The sequence below is a fragment of the Parasteatoda tepidariorum genome, chromosome 8 (genome assembly GCF_982258835.1).
Source record: "Parasteatoda tepidariorum strain Cologne lab strain chromosome 8, Ptep-v5.0, whole genome shotgun sequence".
Lineage (NCBI taxonomy): Eukaryota > Metazoa > Arthropoda > Arachnida > Araneae > Theridiidae > Parasteatoda > Parasteatoda tepidariorum.
Window position 1 is genome coordinate 98,471,140 of NC_141762.1, and position 18,084 is coordinate 98,489,223.

The 18,084-nt window shown below is 27.2% G+C and overlaps 1 long non-coding RNA gene across 9 annotated transcripts in view; it reads right to left on the reverse strand.

Moving 5' to 3' along the window:
* The window catches only part of LOC107453831 (uncharacterized), a 37,856-nt gene that overhangs the window by 7,983 nt on the left and 11,789 nt on the right, over window positions 1-18,084 (reverse strand). For 2 of the 9 annotated variants that reach the window (XR_015435975.1, XR_015435973.1), the window contains one exon: window positions 12,656-17,304. The exons of 3 other annotated variants lie outside the window; for them this stretch is intronic. This is a non-coding gene — a long non-coding RNA (uncharacterized LOC107453831). Of the gene's footprint in view, window positions 1-8,836; window positions 9,139-12,655; window positions 17,305-18,084 lie in introns of those variants that run through there. 4 more of the 9 variants (XR_015435978.1, XR_015435977.1, XR_006226602.3 and 1 more) reach the window with 4 other exon arrangements.

The following is an 18,084-nucleotide window of genomic DNA, read 5'->3' on the forward strand; positions in this document are numbered from 1 at the left end:
TTCTTAATAACAAAAAATGGTTACTTGGAAAGAAATTTTTTTTTTTATCAAAAGCAGTTATGTTAAAAGATTTTTAAATAACCTGTTGACACATTGTTCAACTATCTGTAGAAAAATGAACTAGTTCATTAATAGTAAAACCATGAAATTTAAACCTCTTTTACAAAAATTTCTGTTTTATATTTTTAATATTATATAGTAATAAGTAGGAAAACTTTTAAAACTTTCATGATTCAAGTAAAAGTGTAAAAACAATAAAAACCTATAATCAGGAACCTTAAAGTTGATTTGATTTCAGATTTTTTCACCTTAAACATTAATTACATAATAAAAAATATCAGTTAAGAAAATAGTTTTAATTAGACAGCATAGCTAAAAAGAATTAAGTTTTTCTTAAAATATAAAGTGAGATAGCAGATAAATGTTTTCAGAAATCTCGATTACTGAATTGTAGTTTATAAGAAAAATTTGAATTTTGTTTATTATGATTTGTTTTTATAAGCTAAAATTCAAATATATAAGAACCTCAATCGATCCTTTCTCGAGGAACTATTCTTCACAAACCACAGATGCAGGAAAACGACGACTCAGGGTTAATTTTTAATAATTTGGAAATGTATGAAAATTAATACAATTGTAATAAGTATAAAACATTTAACTAAAAAGTTATTCAAAATATTTACAGTGCAAAAAAGGGATAAATAAATGTATTAACTTCCTTAAAATATTTGGAAATTTTAGTTTTCTTTTTTCTTAGGACAAACAATAAATTTTTAACAGCTGTTACAGATTGTAGTTGATTTTCTGAAAGTTCCAGTGAATACAGAAAGCTCCTTATTGTTTTTAAGGTTTTGAGACCGCTGTAAATGTTTGCTTTAATTGGTTGCATTAAGTTCAGTCTTCATTGGAATTATATTGCACTTATTCCACTTTTACAACTACTTCTTTAACCGACTACATCACAATGTTTTTTATCAATTGATGCATAAACATCAAATCTGTTGCTTCAGGTGTTTTACCCAAATTGTAATAAATCCACACTTTTTTTCACTATTAGCATTAGGATTCAGAATATATTGTTCGGCTTCTCAAAACAAATTAATTTCAATATTTTTATCAAATGTTGGTAAAAATTCTTAACAAGGAAAAAAGTAAGGAGCATAAATATATCTTGATCAGAGTAAATTCTTTTTAGTGAAATATCATCTTTACTGAATATCATCTTAAAGTAAAAATAAACAGAAATTAAGAGAATTGCAAGCCATATTATTTCAAAAAATAAAAATACCTTATTTTAAGAGGTCTTGACACTGACTTAGATTATTATTGAGTAAGCGTACATAACTCAACAAATCTACTCATTATTACTTCTTCAAGATAATGATTTGTGTTAGCCTTTATTTAAATGTTACAAATTAAATTTTAAGTAAATTTTTCTTAATTCAAATTTAATTTTAATGTTACAAAAAATTAGACAAGAATCAAAACTTTCTTCTTTACACAGATTTAATATTGCCAATATGCTTTTAAACATTTAACAGTTAAAACATAATTCTTTGCATAGATTCTGTATTGTAATGTATGAATGAAAGTCTACAAATTTGCTTGCAGTTTATGATCACAGAAAAATAGTAAAAATCTAAGTTGCCGTTTTAAAATATAATAACTTTAAATACACTTTCCATTCATTATGTGGAATAAATAAGTACACCTATGTGTCTCAAATTGTTACTATACATTTTTGCATATCTTGAAAGTTTTACTTGTCAGAAAGTATCATCAATAGTTATTTCATTGGACTATAAAAAGAAAAATTTAAAGTATGGAAATAATTAGCAATTCAAAATTATCACAAAAATTAAAAACCATGTAAGCAATAAAAATTTAAAATGACAGCTTTTTCCATGTTCAAAAAAATACTAGTGTACATAAAAATAAGGATTGCAAGCCGAAAATAAAATATTGCAAAATTTTTATCAAATATGTAACATCTAATCTATCATTTTTACTAATTAAAGTCCTGTATAAAATAAAATGATCCAAAAATAATGAACGATGAATACCAAAATGAGAATCACATAGTTTCATACAAGTTATAATTGACAAATTAAAGCAATGTTATTTTTTATTTTATTTTTAATAACATGCTGCATTTTTTATTACTGCAAATATTTAAAATTTTTACAAAATTAGTTGGCAAGTAAAAATTGATTACATATGATTTACTTTTTACCTCTAACATTCTCAATCAATGTAACTTTTTATCTGACCAACTAATGAGAAAAATTTGTTCAAAACTTTTGCTTTAGGGCAATTCCATATGTGACGGAATGACATTTTTACTTGCATGATGACAATTAATTGAAGTTTCTATGCATCTAATTTCAAATAAACATGATTTTTTCTCATGCATATCATTATTATTGGTATAATGTGATTCATAAACAAAAAAAAGAGAATTTTGTATTTTTTTTATTTTTAATTTTATGAACTTTTTACTTGTGTGACGGAATGACATTTTGGCAACCAAGCTTTCGGCATGCCGCTTAGAACTGGTAGTTTCTGTGAATTTTGCAACTATTATTTTCCTGAACTATTTTTTACTTTTAGTATAATGTGTAAGCAATGTAAATTGTGAATTTGGAAAATTAACCTCAGGTTGGCTAGCAGTTATTAACATCTATTTGCTGTGACGGAATGACCGTGACGGAATGACAAAAAGTTTAGTGGAAGAAAATCTTCATTTAAAAAATGTTTTATTAATATGTAAATGATAAACAGAATGTAACAGATAAACAGAATTAATATTTACGTAAGAATCAGTTAAAATTTCAACAATTTGAAAATTAGGTTGTCTCAGAAGAGGTTTTATATCTAACTTGCCAATGTCACATCTTATCTTCGTTCTCAGGAAATTTATGCATAAATCAATTTTTGTCCCATGTTCTTTAAATACTTTAACATCTAAATCGTCTTTGTTTATCAAAGTAATTTGTGCTGCATATAAATGTGCCTTCTTTTTTTTTCGCAGTATGGGACAATGATTAAAGAGCTGACCGCATACTCCTCAATCATATTTTCCATTTCCTCTTCAAAACAGTGGCTTTTCAAATCATACACTTGGTTTTGGTTAAAATTAGAAAGCATTCCAATTTGATGATTCGCTTCTCAACTACATGAGCATCTACTGCAGGTCTCTTGCTCCTGGCAATGCTAATGTAGCAAGTGTCTAGCTGAAGTCATTCTCTTTTGCCCTCTCTTAAAAAGAATAGCTGGACAAAAACAAAACTTCAACAATTTGTTGCTTCGACTTTATGAAATCATAAAATTCTTTTACATATTATGTGCCGTTTCACAGCAGCCAACATCTTGTTTGGCCTTTTAGAACAACATCACAATTACATGGTATTTATAGGTGCATGTGCTGTGAGGTATTAATGAAATACACTTAACAAAAATGAGAATACGAACAAAAATGAGATAAGACACACTTTACATCAATATATGCTTCTTTATGAAAAGCCTCTTTCAAGGCCATAAGTATATATTGCATCTGCACTCTTCGTTACTCTGTCAGAGTTTGTATTATGACTGAATCCTTCATACTTGGGGGCTTGTAACTAACATCATTTTTAACCAAATTAAACAGCTCATCAACATTACTTTTCTCACTTAGTTTCTTTTGAGTTTGATGTTAAATACTTCTCACATAAAGACTGAATTATTTTTTTTACCTCTATTGGTGATTTTGGAAGTGAGTGTACAATTTTTTTTATGGTGAGTGTACAATTTTTTTTTATGGATTTACCAAGACTGTGCAGGAATTTGTATAGGGAATTTAAATTATTTGTATGTGAAGAGATTGGTAGAATTTGATTTTTTCTTTGTTTACACAATCTCTGCACAACATGCGTTTGCACTTCTGAGTTTTTTAAGTCCAACTTTTGTCGCGGAAGCTTTCTTCTCTGCCTTTCTTTCTCTGTTTTTTTTCTTCATCATATCATGGGGATCTTGGTCTTTTTCAACATTTTCTGTTTTTCAACAGCTGTTTTAGCCATTAGGTTAATTGAAAAAAAAATAATTCCCAAGTTTTTGACTAAGCTTCTCAAGGACTCGTTTTGTCATTCCATCGCCGAAGATGTGTCATTCCGTCACGCTAATTATTGGAAGTTAATAATCAAATGCATAGAATTTTACAATTTCTCATTGATTCTTATGCCACATCTGCTTTATATTCCAAAATATACACATTTTCATTCAAAAACGCAGTTGCTATTTAAAAAAATATACTAAAACATGTGACGGAATGACACAAAAAAAAGTTACTTTTATTTAATATATTAAACTTAAAATGACTTAAAGGCTATGTTTTAAATGTTTAAATTTTGTACTATATGCATATTTTTATCAAAATATTGCAAAAGAAAGATACATTTCTTTTATTTTATAAGTATTTTTCAAGAAAACAATTTGAGCACAAATGTGAAGAATTCACTTGTCAGCCATGTGATTACTTTAGAATGCTGCCAGATTCAAAAAACTTAAAATTATCAAAAATTAAACAGTAATATGTAGACTTTGGCTATTTCTGAACATATTTTTAAAATTAAAATATGCAATTCATAAAAAAAATTTTTCGCTTAAAAGTTGACACTTTCGTGGAATTGCCCTTTAAGCAATTTCTAAATTGAATGAATGATACGCAAGACTGAACAGAGGTTTTATGTGCCTCTGGTCAAGATCTACTACAGACCCATTCCTCAAAATACAAAAATCCTATTTTCATATTTGTAGAATGTTTTGTAAAATTTATAGAATATTTGTAAAATACATAGAATATTTGCAGAATACTTTATACAAAACTCTTAATACAAAATTGCAGTTTTTACTTAGATATAAAAAACTTTCTTTGAAAAAACTATAATAAAAACTAAATTTAAAATTTTTTTTTTTTCGATAGAGCCCTAAGCAGACCCAACCCCAGAACTATGTCCTTCTCCATCACCCCTTGAATACCGCCATCAACAAGAGGACTGTGTGAGGCAACAAGTGAAGTACTAAAGTAAAAATTAAATAAATTTCATACAAAACAATTTATTATATACTCGTTATTCATGTAAAAAAAATTCATAGCCAACTTTTAAAGTTTTACAAAAAATTTTGGAAACATAGATATAAATTTAATTTATAAATAATCAAGATAGTTCATTAAAAAAATATCAGTCACCAAGTTCAAAAAGAACTATTAAAATTAGGGGTCATTAAAAAATATCAAGAAATTAAAGTTTAGAAATTATATTAAAGATATAATTTTCTAATAAATAAGTTTCAACTATTAAGCTTTTTTTTTTTAAATTTTTTTTTTCTCCACCTAATAGTTGAAACTAAAATCTGCCGAAATCATGATAAATGTAGCTGCTTACTTTCATATTATAATAAATTTAAGTGTTAATAATTTTAATATCAGAATGATGAACTTTGATAATTGTTTCAAGCAGTTTAATCATTAATTTTTCAATTCATTGTAATAATCAATTCAATTTTCCGACATTTATCTACTGACATATCCAGCTTGCAGATACGACAAAAATACAGATAAAAGTTGACCTATTGAGTCGTATTTCATGTAATGGTATATGCTAGGTTATAGGTTCAATACCATGTTTTAACATGACCAGTTTAATCTTTTTATTATAATACATATGCAAACCAGGCTCTGATAACCAAGATTTGCAGATACAGACTTCAGAATAATATCAAGCAAAAGATGGAAACAGATTGAAACTAACTACTTTTTCATTTCGATTGCACAAGTAATTTCAGCAACTAACTTATCTATTTTTTTCCTTTTTAAAAACAGTACTTATAAATAGTAATAATTAAAAAAAACTGTTGAATTTATTTGCAATAAGTAAGTTTGCATAGTTGACTTTATCGCCTACCCTGGCAGAATGGAAATATACCTAAATTTATTTAAAAACTGTTAACAACTAATTGAAATCTAAAAACCAATAACATGAAAAACATATTCCAAGACTCCATGAAGTTAAGAAAGAAGCAAAAAATTCAAAACAGGAGAAGCAAATAGCTAGGAGAGAAAATTACACAATACACGCTCAACTTAAACATCTATGAGAGTTTGTCAAGCATGAGCTCTTTTGTAGGACATCTGGGGCAAAAGGCTGAATACTACTAGTTTTTAAAGATAGAGTCCCGTCAAAAACGACTCCTATTATTATGAGCTAATGTATGTGCTTCGAAGAAGCGTTTGAAATTGAAATGGCTATCGAGGAAACAAATTCTCCTTATTCTCGTCTCCCATTGTTATGCAGATCTGAACAGTCCAATTGATTTTGGCCTTCATTGTTACCATGTTACTAACAATATTAAAACTTAAATAAATTATTTAAAAACTACCATTAGCCACCATTCATTAAATTTTTGCCTTCTCAAGGGTATTTTTATTATGTTTCAAAATTTTAATATTTTTTTTCTATTTTTTTGATGAATTTCTACTTGCAATGACACTTTTCATCAAGAATACCTGAATTGATTATAAAACAAATATCTATTAGCTATGAATTATTAAGTTGTTTTGATCAGCTTTCTGACATTTTTATTTTATTGTTCTTTGTGTACTCTTTTTTTGTTAGGGTCTCTATTGACTGCAAAATGTTAAAAAAAAAAAAGGAAATAGATTGCATTATTGGATTGCATTGGATCTTATTGATAGATATTATTATTAATGTTTGATTTTTCTCTCCAATAAATACTGTAATTACAAAACTTGTTGTGCCTGACTGCGAAACCAATGGTTGCGGGTTCGAATCCAACTTAGTGCATGGATGTTTCTCTGAGTGGGCTATTCTCTGTTGTGTGAATGTGGCCCAATCTATAAACAGGTATCTGTGACAGTGTAGCATGGGTAATGTTGCTCTCCTCCGTGACTTAGTTTTACAGGTGCCCATTGGGTAACTTTAAATGAGCAACACTTCCGGCATCTTTCACAAAGCACTAGGATGCTTATGTTGTTTTTCGTCATTCTAAGGATATTTTAATTTGATTTTTTTTTGTTTCAGTTACTTTTTTTTGGTTGGATTGCGATCGGCTACAAAAAATTAATAAAAATGATGGTAATCATGTCATTGATATTACGATAAGTTTTAAATTTTTCTTTTCAAAAATTATGTGATAAATACTGTACTCACAAAACTTGCCAATTGAATAAACATTACATTTCATAACATTCTAATGAGATTGAATTGTTTACTTAACAAAATGTTTAAAACTTAAAACTGCTTATAACTGCATGCATTTATTTTAATGAAAAATAAATAAAGGTCAATAAAGATACATAATTAAAAGAGTAAATAGCTTAAAATACTTACTCTATGAATTAATTCAAATTGCTGCAGCAAATTTGTTTAACTGAATTCTTACGAATGAAATTTAACCACTAAATATGATCTTTTTTTTACTCCATTAAATATATTTTAAATTTTAACCTTTGAAAAAGGGTAATATTATTCAACAAAAATCAAATTTATTTTCCAAGATGTAGGTGTTAATTTTTTAAACAAATTATTTAAAAATATGATTATTTGTGTTTTTTATTATTATTAAAATATCTTTTGGTATAGAGGTTATAATCAATTTCACGGCAAAAAATACTATTTAATGAATTAAGAAACATATTTAGAAATAAAATTATCAGGATTACATGTAAAGAGAAGGGTAATAACTGAAAATTAAAAAAAATAGTAATGCTCTTTTTTTAATTTATGGTAAATAGTATTTGTTTCAGTATAAATAAGAATATATAATAATATAAAATAAGAATTGCCACTAATATGCTCATTTTGGCTACGAATAATTGAATCAAAGATATAAACAACTTTATTTACTTATTTGTAAATATCAAAAATAAAATAAAAAACTATATTTTTATACATAAAATAGAGTTTTATATTGTAACTGTAAATATAATTTCTATAGGTAACACTCTATAGAAATATACTTTTAAAAAAATGTGCACATGCATATCAGAAAAGAAAGCGATATATTTTTTTCAAATCTGTATGAATTAAATTAAAGTAATTTAAGAAAAAGAAAAAAACATGGCGCTTAGACATAAGCACAGGCTTAAATTACTTTAAAGCTCACAAAATTATTACAAATCAAATTTATAATACACATGCCACCAAAATGTTTTGAGGGAATACGCACGAGCTCATAGCAATAGGACCTGATTTCTTAGGAACTCAGTTTCGTGAAACTAGTTTCAAAGAAGGTTGTAGATTTAATAAAAAAGTAAGCTGATAAAGAATTGTGGTGGCTTAACAAAATTAAATAATTGAATGAAAAAATGTTAAATTGGTTTATTATTTACAATCATAAGTATTTGTTTACTCCTATTTCTGCCTCATTTCAAATTATTTAGTAAACACTCTTTTGGATGTTTTCATCTAACTCTCTATAAAATATGAATTTCAAAAAACTAAAAATGCCTTTAACAGACAAGTGAGCTACAAGCTAATAAAATACTTCTACACAAGTTTTTGAAACAAAAGGCCCTCGAAAAGGAACTTGAGGAACAAAAAAATTCTTTAATCACAACATTTTTTAACAAGAAGCCAAAAACTACGAAGTAATTTAGTGCATATGTATTATATCTTAATATGTATTATTAAGTTTTTTCTTTTTCAATTGATTTCTCTATTCTGTGTAAAATAAGTATTGAGAATGTATATAATTTTTTTCCCAGTGGTGTTTTGTGATTTTTTTATATTATTATTTTATGTTTGTAAATATCAAGACTTGCTTTGGAGATTAAGTAAGAGATGTTGAAAAAAATTTTATTGCTTTTACAGTAAATTATTAAGGTTAAGAAAACTTGTGAAATTTTTATCTTTTTAGTAGGATTCTGTTTTTAAATTTTTATGACATTTTTAATATTGGTAAAGATATTGAACCAAACTGTATTCAGGGGTCCCGGAATAACAATTGTTTTAATTGTAAATGCTACTAAGAACTAAATTCTTTTTTTTTTTCAGTCTTGAAGTGGTTCTCCTAGATCCTCTTTTTAGCTACAAATGGTCCTCTTTTCCCTTTTTTCTTGTCTAAAATATGTTGGGAGCCCTGCAATTAAAAAAAAATTTATCTAACCAAATAGCCTAGCGAGTAATGACAGAGTTACTTATCTGAAAGTAAACGAATATCTTATCAATAAATAAAATTTTACTTCTTGCCAGTTACTTTTGATCAAACTGCCAGATATAAAATTTAAAGTAGGAGTACATAATAATTTTTAAATAACCTGCCATAAAAACTTAAAAATATCATGTTTATGTTGACCTGAAGCTGTGATTCTGAGTCAAGCTTGTTTTTAAGTCCCATTTGAAAGTAAGACAAAGGTATTACTAATAAATAGTTTTTTTTCCACTCAGCAGCAGGTCTAATAGATATTAAAATAAAAATAGAAAGAATTTAATGTGAATATGTTATGACAGACTTAATTACAAAAGTACAAAACTGCTATTGTAATAAATTTATATCTTTTAAAGGGGAAAAAATTGAAAATTTCAGAACCCAATAATTTATATTAATTTTACAAAGTTTGTAAATAATACAGATAATACTTAATAAAATTAATCTTTCAATGTAGTAGGCTGTTTGAAACAACTTTTTAAATAATTGAACAATAGAGAATAGATACTATTTGCAAATTAGCATTTTTTAAACATTGTAAAAAAGTAATATTGATATTGCTTAATTTCTCATAAGTAACAATGGATTAAATAATCAGTTTTATTACATCACTAGAACACCATTCTTTTTTTAAAAAAAATTATTTGTAATGAAACCTAAGCTAGTTGGATCTAAAGTTTAATGTATATATATATATATATATTGAAAAAGATATCTTGTCTGTTCACAGCTTAGACGTGGGTTTTCAAGAATGCAATTTTTCTTTTAAAAATCATTATTGAATGTTTTTTTAATTGATTTAAAGTTTCTTTATATTCTTACTAACTTTTGTATATATTTTTTTACAGTGGCAGGTAATTTGAAATTGCAACATTGTAAACAGTTCTTTGGGTCCATTATGTTGAGTGAAACGCTTCTGGACATTATTGGAGTGTTTAATTTTTACTTTTTAAAATCTTGTCTTGCTTTTTAATATTATTTCTGTTATTTGTGTATTCTCTTTTATTATGTAATCTTTTTGTCCAAATTAATAACACATCCATTCTTTTTTTAGGGATTTTTTGTTTCAGCAATTGACCTAAACTTGTGCAAATTTTAAACTGACTGACAAAATTTTAAAAACTTTTGTTTAAACAAATAACAGATTTTTAATATCACCAAGAGAAAAGCGAATTTTAATATAAAAGTTTAATGAGACATCATATTTAATTCAGTCTTGTTTTTTAAAAAAAAAAAAACAAAACTGACTAACTTATTATTATTTCTTACGTCAAATATCATGCATTGTAAGTCAAATTTACAATTTCAAATCAATCTTAACTTCTTATTGTGACAGAACAGAAAAAAGTTTATTTTTTCTAAGCGCATTCTGTCTTCATTCTAAAAATAACATTTTGAATAAATCTACATGTAATTGTGCTAGAAATAATTGTTCCTTATTTGAAATCATGTAAATCAAAAAAAGGAAAGAATTTAATAATTTTGAGTTTCAAATGCTACTGGATTTCCTATTTAGCATTTTTTACAGCTTTTAAAAATGTTAATTTGTGATTTTGATCTCATTTTGATTAGGTGTATCTTATAAGATTCTTTTGTTATTCATAAGCATATCTGGAGTGCTGTTAGTTAAATTCTGGGATGTTGTTGAGGAACTTCTGCCTTAAAAGTATTAAAATTCTGTCGTAAGAGTATTTACAAATTAGGTTTTTCTTTTTAACCACTTTTGTTTATCATTTTTTATTCTTCTTGATATTTAATGACAAATTGCTTTAAATTTCATATAAAGACTTTAATTGTTAAGAACAAAGCATTTTTTGTCCGCTGCTATGCTTATTTGATATCTTTTAAAGAAAACAATTTAACTGAATTATTTTTAACTGAGTAAATTTTGATTCCTCAGTGGTGCAGTACCATTTGCAAGTTTTGCCGTAGTCTTGTGTTTCCTTTTTCAATCATATTTACGTTTCTGACACTTTATTATTCTTAATCAAAGTTGACATATTTTAAATCACTTATATTTTTAAATAAAAGTAATTTATAATTTCTTACTTAGAATTGCGATTTTATATATAATTGTAATTTATAGTTTTATCAAATTTAAATTTTATTGATTTTTTTCAACAACAGAAAAAAAAAATCCTGGATTTGTATGCAAATCTGCTTAAAGTCAGGGGAAAATTTTTCTGAGTATGAACATTGATAGTTTTGCAAACTTTTATTAACTCTCAAACGTTGTTGAATCTTTATTTTCATATTTTGCTCATGAAACTACAATACGCTAATATTTTAAGATATTCTGAAAAATTAAAAAGTGTGGCGTAAGTTTAATCAAAATATCATGTCTAAATTGTGATACTAGATTTCAAGACAGAACAACACTAAGTAAAATATAGTCAGCAATCCCAAAACCAACTAAAAACTTAGTCAGTGTGGCTACCCATCTGGAAAACCTGAAATTATCAGGGAATTTTAAAGAAAAGCTGGGATATTCTCTTTTATTTTTGTTTTAATTTTACTTATTTAAATTATTTTATCATCCATTACAAACCCACTTTTTTAGACAGAAATTTATCACCATATAGTTGAAATATCGTCAACTTAGCAATACTTTGCTTGCATCAAAATTTGCTCCATTATGACCCTGTTAAACTAGAATACCACATGATACTCCCAGGGTTGCTAAATGAATGAATAAACCTTTGACCTCTTTGGAGACTATGAAACTGAACAGTTTATAATGGGCAAAGATTGTGGAGGAAGGGTTGTTGTAAATCATTGTATTAAAAATATTGGATTTAAAAACTGTGGAGAAATCCACAGCAATAACTGCCAAAAATTCAATAGAATTATAAAGTTAATACTCAAATGCACAATTTGAATTTTCCATATTGTTTGAAATATATAGGAATATTTAAAAAACACGTAAAAATCAATATCAGTAACTGCCCAAAATACAATCTAAACATTACATTGGTTTACGATACTATCGGCGTAAATTGAGCATGTCAGAAAGTTATTATTTAAATCTTCAAATATTACAAATACATTTCTGCAGTAAAGGAAAGTAAAATTTTTTACTTTCAAAAGAAAATTCTTTCTGCAAGAACTATGCAACTTTCTGTGACAATGTCGCCGTGTAACAACGATTCTGCCATAGGGGTTTCTATCTCTTATAAAGCCAATAAAGTAAAAAGGTTTGCACCAAGGTTCAAAAGCATATTTCTAAAAAAAAACTGAACATGGCAGTTTTCGTGCTTGGAAATCTTATTGAAAATTAGAAGAAGCCTATACTCAAACCTTCAACATTTTGAGCTAACCAAAACAAGAAATGATTTTTTATTGATATACTGACATTACTTTTTGGACAAACCCTGTGTATTCATTATAAAACTGTTTATAAATATACGAAGGCAATCCATATTTATAAAGCAAAATGAAAGAACAACAATGAAAGAAGTTTTAGAATTTAATTAACAATACATATAAACATAAATTTTAAAACATTTAAGATACATGAATATGTGACAGAATTAAAATTTACTAAGAGCTTTGTTTTTTTATTATTATTATCTAAGATTTTAGATGACAATACGACAGAAAAGGAATTCCGACCACTCTTCTGTTTTTAGGAGCGAGCTTATCGCCATTGATGATGGACTTGCCTCAATACTGTCTCTTTCAATTCCAAAAGAGATTTGGATCCTTACCGACAGTAGAAGCGCTGTTCAGCACTTCACGTACAATGGATACAATGGAATTCACGTACAATGGATATGTAGGTCATCACACATAGGTAATCACACGTAGATATACCAGGCAATGAAATGGTAGATAGTCTTGCCAAGGCAGGTGCAGCTGAGGCCACTGCGCCTCTAGTGTCTCTTATCTCCTCAGAGCTCTTCTCCATTGCTAAAGACAAAAATAAATCAGCATGCCTCACTCCACCCAGTCACAATTGGTACCAGACCGGTTAGCTGTTTGACAGCTGACAAAGACCGTCATTTTCAAACCGCAATCACACGTCTCCGCTGTGGACACCTGAAATCACTAAGGTACTGTGGAGGAGAAAAGTGCTTTGCCCTCTGTACCAAGTGCTCTTTGGCCCAGGCGTCCCCTGAACATCTACTGGACTGCCTCGGTCTTTTAAAACAAGACCTTATTGAAAGACCCTTACTTGTTTTAGACTTTTTGAAGGTGAACAAACTCATGGACTTTGTCTAGCTAGGCTAGAAATGGGGATTTGAAAGAAGAAGATTTTAGATAGTTTTGGTTCCTTGGCAAACAATCTACATTTATCCCACATCCTGTCAACTCTGTTATAAAAAGCTAATTTCTTTTATGTGGTTAATTGTATTTTTTGTTATCAACTCATGGTACAATACATACATAAGTAACATAATAAGAATACATACATAAGTAACATAATAACTGACATAAATAAGAATTACAACTCAAAAAAATATATAACAGGGTGCAACAAAAAATAAGCACATTTTAAGCACTCAAAAAATATTTGTAAGCACTTTAAAAAAATATCATAATTAGGCAGGGTAGGAAAGTTTTTGACAATTGACGGTTTTATCTTATTTTAACTGTCATGTCAAAAAAAAAAAAACCTTTTGGCATTGTTTTCGGCAATTGTCAAAAGTCATGAAATTTTGAATGCTGTAAAACGAATGGTGTTTTCATATGCTATGGACTGACAATACGCCAAAATAGATGTTGAATAGAAAAATGTGAACTGTGTCTTTTTGCATAATTTGTAGTGAAAATCAACACGGTAAAGGATAAATCTCATTTTGAAAAAGGAAAAATTATGCACTTTTTAAAAAACACCCAATGAAAAAAGCACTTTTAATGGCTTTTAAAATACGAAAATCGAAAATAAGCACCTTTAAGCACTTTTTAAAAACGCCATGCACCTTGTATATATGTTTTAAGTCTAAATAAATAAAAAAAAAAAAGACTTAAAACAAGTAATTTTTAAAAAAAATTAGATTTAAATAAACTGATTTTTTTACTGTATAATTAATAAAAATATTATTTAGGGTATGATTTTTTGAAGTGTTTTCTTTTAATTATTATTAATAACGCTATTTACTAAGAAATAATTAAAGGCAAATATACTATTATATTTTTTTCTAAAATAGATTAAAAATAAATAATAACCTAAAAAACAAAATAGACTAAATGAGGATAAGAGTGGGATTAAACTTTTACATTATCATCTTCCATTAACTTTATGTAAAAGTTGAATTCCATGCCATCTGAAACCAGCATTGAATTTTGAAAGTTTAAGCAATATCCTCGTATTTGGTAGTATTTTAAAGAAAATTTGTTGTAATTTATGAATTCAAAAGTTATTTTTAGGAGTTATACATGATTATAGTAAAATTTATCATAAATATAGAGCATTCATGATTTGGACTTGTTTTGCCAAAAAAAATGTCACTTTTAAAGAAGAATAAGTAATTAAAAATGTTCCAATTTTACATACTGCCTGGTTTCTATTGTAAAATAAATTGTTCGTTAGTCTAATTATGTATTGATTTCCATCAAAAAAATTTTTTTTCTTATTTTTTAAGTAAAAAATTATTTCAAATATACAGAAGTATTTGTCCCCCCTGTTACAATTACTCTTTTAAGTTCATTTTATTCATTACACAACATTTTTTTAAAATTAATAACTAGTTTTTACAATTAAGTATATTAGTACAATCTTATTATGTTAGATTCTTGAAAAAAAAAATTAAAAATGGTGAAGTTTTTCATATAACAGAGAGGAAAAACTAAATATCCCCTGAGTTACGCAAAATGTAATCAAAGCTGATTGGTTGACCATTAAAAAGGAAATCTAGGAAAGTAAACAAGTACTAATGCATCCAAATTCAACTAGTTTAAACCAGCTCCTCCACTGTTAGAGCACAATTTTTTTATAAAGCTGTGTTATTTTAATTTCATAGCCTGTTTAGTTTATAGTTAAAAGTTTATTGAGGGAGTAATTAATATAGAACTAGAATGTTCCAAGAAAAAAAAGGATATTTGTAAAAAGAAAGATAAAGAATATTAAACGAAAATTTATGATAACAGAAGTATTTTGAAAAATAAATAAATAAAAAAAATAAATAAAAAGGCACTGATACAAGCAGTGGAAATTCAGGAAGGATATTCTCTTTATAATATTCCTTAGGTATTGGAGAAAGCTATTAAAAAAGCCAACCTGCATTACCTGTATCTCCCAGAAAACATTGTACTGTTGTACGCATATTCTGTAACCTTACTACCAAAGCAAAAGAAACACTCTATAGTAACAAAGTTTCTGACGGAACAAAAAACTTGTAATAAATTTTTACTCATCTGATAAATTTTCTTACCAGGCTTCTGGTAGAGATGAGTGCGTGATTGTCAGAGAAAATGTACAGAAAGTTACAAAGCAAAAAAAAAAAGTATGAGCTGTGCACCTTCATGGAAGCATATCAAGTTTTAAAGCAGATGCATCCAAACATAAAACTCGGCAAATCTAAGTTTGCTGTACTACGATCTATCCATATTTTATGCGTAGGTAAAACACCATATAATGTGTATATGGGCTATTCATGAAAATGTAAATTTACTATTAAAATCGCAGTTGTGTACCGAATAATTACATAGAATGACTAAATATAGCGACTTGTAACAATCGCTCAACTGATTTTCTAACTATGGTTGAACAGCCGACCCAAATGTAAGTTTACGGCTACCAATGTTCATCTCCGTGGCCTTGCAATTTTGAACCCAATCCAAAATACAAGGGAACTGGTATTGATTTGTTATGAGAACTTGGAGAACTTTGTGACCCAACAGATTTTACGTGCATCAGCCCCCATTTAAAACATTGAGATTCTTTTGATGTTGTAATAGATAGTTTTGCAAGTGTGAACAGTTAAAGGGAAAAATAGGGTAGATAATTTTGTTGCCCAAATAACTGAAATTGAAAAAGAAACAAACAATATGCATGTTTTTTTTAAGAAGGTCTTTTAAAACAAAAACTTTTAAATAAAACTACAAGAATGTAGCATGAGTTCACTTGTCAGTTATTACAACAGTGCTGCCAACTCCAACTTTAAATAACAGAAGAGTCACTCTTGACAGTGCTATTTCTCTTTAACTATTTGTCAAATTTATTACATTTCATGTCCACTTACGACATATTATTAGGACTTCATAAAAATGTGCTTGCAATTTTAAAAGTTTCATAATAATTTATTTTACGTTGAAATGTTATAATTTTAAAAAAAATTACAGATAATGTTTAGGATGGTCGAAATCACAGAATTTAGTGTAAATAACAGTGCATGTCTAAAAAGTGGGATTTGTCCCCTCTGTTACAAGTACTTTTAATTAACTTGCAATTTAATTATGAGTCTCTTTTATTATTTTATGCCAATTAATTAAATATTGCACCCTAAAGTAGCATACTCTTGTAAAATGTTTTGTTTTCAGAAATATTAAGCATATTTTTCAGAATAAAATACTTGTGTGATTTCCCTCTGTTATGCTAGGAATTCAACAAAATAGCTTGCAACCAAAAAAAACACATTTCAATTATACATGTTTAGTTTAAAGCTTATTTAAATGCAATTTGTATAAATAGCATAGATATATAAAGACTTGTTCAATCCAAAAGTAACTTAAAATAGTTTTTTTTTTCAACAATGTATTCTAATATTAACTAATTTAATCTTTTTAAGACTTTTAATTTAATCTTTCTAACTGACAAATAGTATCCTAATCATTAACATTCATTATCAAATTGAGCTTGAAAAGTATAACTATGATTTTATTTTTTCAATGATTTGTTTTGTAATACTTAAATAATAGTTTTACCCATCTTTGAAACCCATTGTTTTACCCAACACCAGAAATATTAACTATTTTAGCTATAATAGTGTTTTAAATAATGTTAAATATCATTAAAACAATTTATTATATGTTGTGGCAGTGTGGCATGGGTAATGTTGCTTGCCTCCGTGACTTTGGTTCACAGGTGCCCACTGGGTAACGATAAATGAGCAACACTTCCGGCATCTTCTAAGGCGAAGAATGAAAGTTCAGTGCCTGCCGTAATTTAAAAAAAAAAAAAACATTATAGGAAAGTAAAAGGGGGGGGAAATCATTCTTTAACTTATATTACTACAATAAAATTTAAATGTTGCGTTTATCTGCCTGCGAAATGAAGTTGTAAAATAACATTTTTAAAAGCATACTTAAATTATTCAGCTCGTCTTTTAATTATTCAGCATATTTAAGGTAGATATTTTTGAATTGTTCACTGAAAACATTAATTAATATTTAATGGAATAGCTAAATGCTATGAAATAAATTGGACTGGTTCCCGTAATTTCAATTATGGGCTTAAGACATTGTTGAACAGATTGTTTAAAATAAAAAAAACATGTTCTATTTCTGATCAAGCTACAAGAAAAAATAATTTCTTTTTTTGCATGTGACTTCAGAGTTTATCAGGATTTTTTAGCAAGATGTTCTCTAATTTTTATAAGAGAGCATTTTGACTTTGTGTCACTTGCCAAATTTGAATTTGCTATGCATCTTTCTAAATTTAAGAGGAAAAAATCTAAATATCTTGACAGGAATTTTTTTTTCCATCTTTACCTTACAGCTTGATTTAATAAAATGGTGATGATTTTATTCCGTGTAATAAGCTATTAAAAATTAGCCAATTACATAATCCAGCTATTCTATCAGTGCTATTCACTGTTTGTAATAAAGTAATAATGTAAAGAAATTTTCAAAAAAAAAAAAAAAAAATTTCAAGATTTGAAAATCTGTTCCAATGATTTCGATTAAAAGAAAGTTAAGATAATAATAAAATTTATA